This window comes from Zingiber officinale, chromosome 1B (genome assembly GCF_018446385.1).
Source record: "Zingiber officinale cultivar Zhangliang chromosome 1B, Zo_v1.1, whole genome shotgun sequence".
NCBI lineage: Eukaryota > Viridiplantae > Streptophyta > Magnoliopsida > Zingiberales > Zingiberaceae > Zingiber > Zingiber officinale.
The window spans coordinates 15493615-15500470 of record NC_055986.1 but is presented as its reverse complement, the minus strand read 5'-3'; the positions used below and the strand labels follow the sequence as shown (position 1 = coordinate 15500470).

Below are 6856 nucleotides of genomic sequence, written 5' to 3'. Positions count from 1 at the left end.
ACTTGAAGCTTAAGTTTTAAATATATTTTGATATAATTTTAAATAGTTTGAATTCTGAAAATATTTCCGTCGGATACACCAAAATATATATCAAGCAACTATTATTGTGAATACCAATGCTGATGTAACATAGCAACCTTACCGTCTATCAAAGGAATATTTTGAAATTACGATGACAAACAATTCACAACATTAAGATATCCTAATTTATCAGCGGATTAATTCTGGCTGATCAATTTGATTTAAATTTTTTATTGATAATCATGATAAATTAAAAAGTACTCGTGCTAATTAATCTAATATGAAAAGCAAAAATAAAGGTGTACAAAAAAAGATTACTTGACATTAATCCTAAGGTACGTTTGATTAGGGTTATCATTGATAATCTTAGTTATTGACTCAAGGTTATCATTGTAATCTTATTTGGTTTAGATAATGAACTTTTCCCAAGTAATTAATCATGCCCGCCACATCAGCAAACGTCATCAGAAGGGGGAATGCGATTACCACCGAAATGTAAGGTTTTTGACCATTCCAGAGTTAATAGAAAAATGCTCCAAAATTATCCTTTGGCGCTTAGGCGGTCATCTAGGGCAAGGGAGAGGAAGGAGCGAAGAAGGGGGCAAGGGTGACGACTGCCCAAGCGAGGGCGGACCTAGACGTTGATTTTTGCTACCCCGGCGATGAGAATGATAAGGCCGAAGGACAAGGGGAAGAGCAAAAAGCCATCGCAACAACAGTATGTCAGCGCTGCTGCGCCCATGAGCATTGAGCCATCAGTGTTGTTGCTTTCATGCCGACACTCGTCTCTTTGCGAGGTGTGCGCCTTGGAGGAGTATGCGTCCTCCATCTGCACTGCTCCAAGAATGACGATCATCTAGGGAGAGGAAGGAGTGGAGGAGGGGACAGGGGCAACAACTTCCTAAGCAAGGGTGAACCTAAACGTGACGGCGACTGTCGACGACATTGAGTCATGCTACCCTGGCGACGAAAATGATAAGGTTGCAGGACAAGGGGAAGAGCAAAAGGTGTGCCCTATCTGCACTACTCCAATAATGGCAACGTCAATGTTTTAACCTTAAGCAAAAAAAGTAATGACAATGTCATGGCGGTGACCTAATTGATCCATTTCGAGTATTTATCCATTTGGAGTATTCCATTCTTTAATGGCATGGTTGATACCAAATAATGGTATATCAGAATAAGAGGAGGAAGAAAGGTAAATAAGTAAAATTTTAAATTAGGTGGTTACATTATCTAAGTTGAACCAAATAGCAATAAGTTATATTTTATTCCCCATAATCTTAATTATGTGATTACCTGATAATCACATAATTTAAGTTATGTATGATAAATTGAATCAAGCATGCCCTAGTGGAGCATTTTACATGTCATGTGGTTTTCATTCTCTTAACTTAGTTGTTTGTAACATGACAAATTCTTATGCTAAAGTAAAATCATTTTTGGGAGTATGGCAATGTATGTACACTGTGTTCTCTAATTCAACAAAAAGATGAAATATTTTGCTTGAATATATTGATGTATTAATTTTAAAATCATTGTCAACTATAAGATGGGAAAGTCATATTGAAACAGTCAAAGTTCTATCTCAAGCTTCCCAAATCAGAGAAGCTTTTGTTCAAATTAGCATAAATAAGTGAAGATGGAAAATTAAGTAGAGATGTTGAAACTTTAGTATCTGATGAACTTTTAAGTTTTGAATTTATATTAAACCTTGTTATTTGGCATGATATTTTGCATAAAATTAACTTAGTTAACACAAAATTACAATGCCTTAATGTTGCTATAAAACAATTGTATGGTCTTGTTTCCTTTTTTGAAAAATATAGAGAAAATGGTTTTGCTTCTGCTATGGTTGATGCAAAAAAAAAAAAAAAATAGCACCTGATATGGAAATTGAGCCTATATTTCCTACAAAATGTAAAATTTGTAGAAAGAGGTATTTTAACGAGATTGTTAACACTGAAAGGGAAAATCAATCACCGGAAAAATTTTTCGAATTGATTATTTTATCTTAGTGGTCGATATTTCTCTTAGGCAATTGAGAGTATGTTTGAATAGTTGCAATATTTTGAATCTATATTTATGTTCTTGTATCATGTTACAAAATTGGTTTTATTAGATGATGATGAATTGATGAGTTCTTCTATGAATCTTAAAAATACTTTAAGAAATGGTGACACTTATGATATTATGCAAAAGATATATTTTCAACTACAAGTTTTGCAAGTAAGGTTACCAAGTGAGTCTTATGAAACAAATTTAAAAAAGTCTTCCATTAAAAATATTAGTTTTTTTTAAAAATAATGGATATGCTTCCAAATGTGATGATTGCTTATAGGATATTATTGACAATACTCGTGACAGTGACATCTGCCGAAATAAGTTTTTTAAAATTAAAATTAATAAAATCTTATTTATGGACCACAATGACTCAAGATAGGCTAAATGAATGGATTAACAATTTTATGCATTGAAAAGAATATTTTGTAAAAAATTGAATATAATGTTATTATTGATGACTTTGCCTTTAAAAGTGCATCATGAATACACTTTAAATGAGTTACCTTTGTATTTTTTTGATAATGATACATGAATACTGTTAACATTTAACAAAAAATAAGTACTTATAGTGCTTTTAAGAACAACTATGCAATTTTTTTAAGAACTATTGGATTTTCAAGCTCCTACTCTTCAATTACACAATTGTATATACTCAATGAAAAGTTGTCATATCAGGTTTATTTTGTTGGGATCCCTCTTTGAAACCTCTTTCTTTGACATATTTTAGATGAATTGTAGCTACTTGGTTAAACATGTCATCATTGGAGAACTTTTGGAGCTGCTTATGTTGCTTATGTTATATTAGTTGTTTTGAATAGTAAATCAGTATACATGTCTCTTCTCGGTCTATGTGCAAGCTTTGAAGAAGAGTATCCAGATTTTTATATGGGACCTATTCATGTTAAAGATGTTGCTCTGGCACACATTCTGGCACACGAAAATTCTGCAGCATTCGGTAGGCATTTATGCGTTGAATCCATTTTCCACTAGAGCGATTTTGTATCCAAAGTTGAAGAACTTTACTCATAATTTAAGCTGCCTAGGTATGACCCATTTCTCCTGTGAAATCAAATCTAATTAAGCAAACTTGTCTCCTTTGTAAGGCAGTTTTTAACTTTATTATTGTAAACATTTTAATTCCAATCTCTTCTTTGGGGTTACATATTCCCAAAGGATACACAACCTGGACTTCTGAGAATACAAAATCTTGCAAAGAAACTGATCCAATTGGGGATGCAGTTTATCTCCATGGAACAAATAATCAAGGATTCAGTGGAAGATCTAAAGAGTAAGGGGTATGTTTAAAAGCTATGTTGAGGATGCAATGTTTTCGATTCATAGATTTTAGTTTGATTTGATGATTCAATTTATGTTGGCAATTTAGTTACTTGAGTATCAAATCAAAAATTAGTTTAGTTGATGTAGTATTTAAGATTCATAGATTTAACTTGATTTGATGATGGTTTACGTTCTTTCGATTTGGATTTGTATATTCTTTGTGGGTGTTCTTGATTTCTAGTCATTTTATTTAAATGTAAGCTATTTATACTCACATAGAGTATCGTATCGTGGATCATATATGTTTTTCATAAGATTATCTTGGTTAGGCAGAAATTTTTTTCTTTAAAATTGGGGTATAATTTATAATTTCACCCAGGGCCTTTAAATAACAAGGACCGGCTCTGATCCCTCATCCCTAACCCTATCAATCTAGTGTCACTGCTCAGGAGAATTTGTAGCAAGCTGATGACAAGAACCCACAGATTGACCAGCGTTACGAACGTCCCCGAAACAACACCGATGAAGAGTCGAAGGTGAATTGCCTGACCTCTTTGACCTTGTGCCCGCCTTGCTCTGCCTCGTTCTTCATCTTTCCGACAACGCCCTTCTCAACATTTTCTCACAATGTTTGCAAATGGCAAAGTGATTTCGATGAGGTTTTTTTTTAATCATATGTAGCTGGTTGAACTGACTAATTTTAGGGATGATTAATTTGATTCCATAAAAAAATTTTATCGGTCATGAAAGTAAATCAGAAAGCGTTTATGGAGGGATGGTCAGTATTCTTAGGCTCATTTCTCACTGAAAAAAAAATCCCCTACAATAGACGGCAAAGTGATTTCAAAGACTTGAAGCTTCACGACTTTTTTTTTAATCAAATATCAAGCTCATCGAACTAATTAATCCTAGAAGTTTTTAATTTGACCCTATAAAAATATTTTGCTAGCCGTTAGGATAAATTGGAAAGCGCTCATAGAGAGCATCCAGATAGCCAACATTCCTAGGCTCACTATCTTTCAATATGCACAACTAAGACTCAAACCTTAGATCTCTTAGTTATCATTGCCCTTAGGACTTCACAACTCCCCTAATGCATAGTGAGGTATATGTAATATATTATCCTCAATCGCACGGTTACCCTAATGTTCTTGCTCGATGTTTAATTAGTTAGAGGGTGACAAACTTATGATAATAGGATAAAAGATCAATTTTTGACAGATGTATATTTTCAGAGGAAAAAAATATCTAGACGGACGGTGAGAAACACATAGAATAAACGTAATTACTGCAATTTCTCAACATAACTATTAATATCAGCACTGACATATCTTAATTCAGTGAGGAATTAGTTTATTGAAAGGGAGAGAGATGAATCTATATACAAGATTTTGATATTAGTCTATTTGTCATCATGAGTTGTAATATTAAAATCAGACAATTCTAAGGTTTGAACTTCCTATAAATTTATTATTATAGATGTGCTTTAAAATTTATAATGAGATGAAAAGTACTAAGAATTAGTTACTTGAGTATTATTATAGAGGTATGTCTGAAAGATATGTTGGGGATGTAATGTTTTCGATTCATAGATTTTAGCTTGATTTGATGATTCAATTTATGTTGACAATTTAGTTACTTGAGTATCAAATCAAGAATTAGTTTGGTTGATGCAGTATTTAAGATTCATAAATTTGACTTGATTTGATGATGGTTTATATTCTTTATTTGTTCTTTCGATTTGGATTTGTACATATTCTTCGTGGATGTTCTTGATTTCTAGTTATTTTATTTAAATGCAAGCTACTTATTCTTACATGGAATATTGTTTCGTAGATCATATATGCTTTTCATAAGATTTGTCTGGTTAGATATAGATTTTTTCTTTAAATTTGGGGTATAATTTATAATTTCACCCACGACCTTTAAACAACAAGGGTCGGCTCTCGTCCCTCATCTCCGGCCCTATCGGTCCAGTGTTGGCGCACAAGAGAATTCGCAATGAGCGGACGACAAGAGCCCACAGATTGACCAGCGTTACGGACGTCCCCAGAACAAACACCGGTGAAGAGTCGAAGGTGAACTTCCCGACCTCTTCCACCTTTTGTGCATCCTGCTCTGCCTCGTTCTTCATCTTTTCGACAATGCCCTTCTTGACATTTTCTCGTAGTGTTTGCAAATGGCAAAGTGATTTTGATGAGGTTTTTTTTAATCATATGTAGCTGGTCGAATTGACTAATTTCAGAGATGATCAATCTAGTTCCATAAAAAATTTTCATCGGTCATTTAGGTAAATCAGAAATCATTTATGGTGGGATGGCCAATATTCTTAGGCTCATTTTTCACTAGAGAAAAAAATCTCCTATAGTAAACGAGAAAGTGATTTCAATGACCCGAGGCTTCACGACTTTTTTTTAATCAAATATTAAGCTCATTGAACTAATTAATCCTGGAAGTTTTTAATTTGGCCTTATAAAAATATTCTGCTAGCCGCTAGGATAAATCAGGAAGCGCTCATAGATAGCATCCAGAGAACCAACATTCTTAGGCTCACTTATCCTGCAGTATGCCGCAACTAAGATTCAAACCTTAGATATTTTAGTTATCCATTAGTAGGCATAACCATTGCACAATTGCCCTTAGGACTTCACAACTCCCCTATTGCGTAGTGAGGTATATGTAATATATTATCCTCCATCGCACAGTTATCTTAAAGTTCTTGCTTGATGTTTAGTTGGGTAGAAGGTGACAGATTTACTATAATAAAATAAAAGATCAATTTTTTATGGACCGCTTTCATAGGAAAAAAAATCCATTCCAACCCTAGATATTTGACTGACAGTGTGAACCACATGGAATAAACGTAATTAATCAATTTCTCAACATAACTAGTAATATCAGTACTGACATGTCTTAATTCAGCGAAGAATTGATTTATTAAAAGGGAGAGAGATTAAATAGATCTATATACAAGATTTTGATATTGGTCCAGTTATTACCATGAGTTGTAATATTTAAGATCAGACAATTCTAAGGTTTGAAGTTCCTGTAAATTTATTACTATAGATTTGCTTTAAAATTTGTAATGAGATGAAAAGTACTAAGAAAGACTGATCTTTCTATTGCTAATGAAACATTTCGGCTTTAATTTATTCAAAGCTATATATATATATATATATATATATATTTTTTTTTTTTTTTTTTGGTGGTATTGTATATGGAAATATTTTATTCTGTGATGCAATTAATAAAAAATATTATAATTACCCGATCGCAGACTTTAGCAGTCCCGTGGCATTCTACTCCATTCAATTTTGAGATTAAATTAAATGCTTAATTGAACACATGCGTTTGTAGCATTCCTCAATCGATTTTGAGAATAATTACGACATTAAAAAAGAAATTAACAGAAATTGGAACTAGGGCCCAACCAGATTCGAACCGGTGACCTATTGATCTGCAGTCAATTGCTCTACCACTGAGCTATGGACCC

General features: G+C 33.2%; 1 non-coding gene across 1 annotated transcript; it reads right to left on the bottom strand.

Annotated features, from left to right (window-relative positions):
• Window positions 1-6784: 6784 nt before the first annotated feature.
• On the bottom strand, window positions 6785-6856 carry TRNAC-GCA. Its single transcript has one exon. It is a non-coding gene; the product is annotated as a tRNA-Cys (tRNA).